Below are 2,500 nucleotides of genomic sequence, written 5' to 3'. Positions count from 1 at the left end.
GCGAAACCCTAACAGCACTCACTTCAGCACATATTGCAACGCGTCGGGTCGTTAGAACGTACATATCGCATCTCGCCGGCGGAGACCGATCCTGACGGACCGACCTCCTATAGTTACCACGGAACCATGGTCTGTCGTTATGTCGTTCGGTTCGGGCGCTGTGAGCGCGCGCTGCATCGCCCGCTCGCACGCTAGAGCGGTCGGGCCCCGTAAAATCCTTAACGGCGGATGTAACTTTTACGACGGGCGATATAAATAAATTTTTTCCTACTTTTGATAAAACAATTAGCCGGACTGCATTAAATGTCGGTACTATTCAGTGGGATACCCGGTTAGCCGGATTGCATTAAAAGTCGGTACTATTCAGTGGGATACGCGGTTGGCCGGATTGCATTAAAAGTCGGTACTATTCAGTGGGAAATGAAAAAATTAAATTTCTAAAATACTTTAACGTCGAACTGATACCCGGTTAGCCGGATTGCATTGAAAGTCGGTACTATTCAGTGGGAAATAGAAAAAATTAAATTTCTAAAATAGTTTAACTTCTGGATGGTACGAGTTCGTATGCGAACGGAAAACGGCTCCGGAGTCTCGTCGCTTCGATTTGCCGTGATGTGCATTGAGTTGCAACGCAGGTCGACAATGTGCCGCACAGTGTGACACAGTTCCACGCAGTTCCACGCATTGCTGCTCGGGTACGAACGTGCGATGCATCGGTCGGTCGTTCCGATTCCTCGATGAGCATTGCGTTGCAGTGAGTTGCCTCGATTTGCAGTGATGTGCAATGAGTTGCAGCGCAAACTGTTAGCCGGACTGCATTAAAAGTCTGTACTATTCAGTGGGATACGCGGTCGGACGGACTGCATTAAAAGTCTGTACTATTCAGTGGGATACGCGGTCGGACGGACTGCATTGAAAGTCTGTACTATTCAGTGGGATACGCGGTCGGACGGACTGCATTAAAAGTCTGTACTATTCAGTGGGATACGCGGTCGGACGGACTGCATTGAAAGTCTGTACTATTCAGTGGGATACGCGGTCGGACGGACTGCATTAAAAGTCTGTACTATTCAGTGGGATACGCGGTCGGACGGACTGCATTAAAAGTCTGTACTATTCAGTGGGATACGCGGTCGGACGGACTGCATTGAAAGTCTGTACTATTCAGTGGGATACGCGGTCGGACGGACTGCATTGAAAGTCTGTACTATTCAGTGGGATACGCGGTCGGACGGACTGCATTAAAAGTCTGTACTATTCAGTGGGATACGCGGTCGGACGGACTGCATTAAAAGTCTGTACTATTCAGTGGGATACGCGGTCGGACGGACTGCATTGAAAGTCTGTACTATTCAGTGGGATACGCGGTCGGACGGACTGCATTGAAAGTCTGTACTATTCAGTGGGATACGCGGTCGGACGGACTGCATTGAAAGTCTGTACTATTCAGTGGGATACGCGGTCGGACGGACTGCATTGAAAGTCTGTACTATTCAGTGGGATACGCGGTCGGACGGACTGCATTAAAAGTCTGTACTATTCAGTGGGATACGCGGTCGGACGGACTGCATTGAAAGTCGGTACTATTCAGTGGGAAATAGAAAAAAAAAAATTTAATTTCTAAAATAGTTCAACTTCTCGATGGTACGAGTTCGTATGGGAACGGGAAACGGGTCCGGCGTCTCATCGCTTCGATTTGCCGTGATGTGCATTGAGTTGCAGCGCAGGTCGACAATGTACCGCGCAGTGTGACACAGTTCCACGCATTGTTACTCGGGTACGTACGTGCGTTGCAATCGGTCGGCCCGGGTTATCGATGTGCATTACGTAGCAGTGCGCTGCTTCGACTTGTCGTGACGTACAATGAGTTGCACCGCGGGTCTAAAATGTGCCGCACAGTTCCACGCATTGCTGCTCAGGTACGAACGTGCGGTGCATCGGTCGGACCGGGTTTTCGATGTGCATTGCGTTGCAGTGAGTTGCTTCGACTTGCGGACAAACGTAAGCCGCAGTAAAGCATTAACTATAGGCAACGGCCATACCACATTGAACGTACCGGTTCTCGTCCGATCACCGAAGTTAAGCAATGTCGGGCGCGGTTAGTACTTGGATGGGTGACCGCTTGGGAACACCGCGTGCCGTTGCCTTTTTTGTGTTATTTCTTTCGATAATTTATAACATAAATATAATAGCAGTTTTTACCGTTTCAATCGTAAATTTAAGGATAACTTTACTTACTTATACCGTTTTCGCTTATTACCTTTCGATTCGACACCTTTGTTGTAAATTCGTTTGTTTTCCGTGAGATTGTTTATGTATTTTATTATTTTATATTGTTAGTTTTAGGCTGTTATGGACGGAGAGGGCCAAATAAAATATGTAGCGGTAAAATATTATTTAACATACCGTTTTTGTTTTTAAATTTTATTACAAATCAAAATATATTTATTTTAATAAATACATGTTGTTCCCAAAATCCCAAAATATCACCAACAGTAAT

The 2,500-nt window shown here is 46.6% G+C and overlaps 1 non-coding gene across 1 annotated transcript; it reads left to right on the top strand.

The window, feature by feature from the left end:
* The first annotated feature begins 2,028 nt into the window (after positions 1-2,028).
* On the top strand, positions 2,029-2,147 carry LOC139432578 (5S ribosomal RNA). Its single transcript, XR_011642319.1, has one exon. It is a non-coding gene; the product is annotated as a 5S ribosomal RNA (ribosomal RNA).
* Positions 2,148-2,500: the final 353 nt, after the last annotated feature.

This window comes from Onthophagus taurus, unplaced genomic scaffold (assembly GCF_036711975.1).
Source record: "Onthophagus taurus isolate NC unplaced genomic scaffold, IU_Otau_3.0 ScKx7SY_30, whole genome shotgun sequence".
NCBI classification, from domain to species: Eukaryota; Metazoa; Arthropoda; class Insecta; order Coleoptera; family Scarabaeidae; genus Onthophagus; species Onthophagus taurus.
The sequence above is the reverse complement of the archived record's forward strand: the minus strand, read 5'-3'. Positions and strand labels throughout refer to the sequence as shown.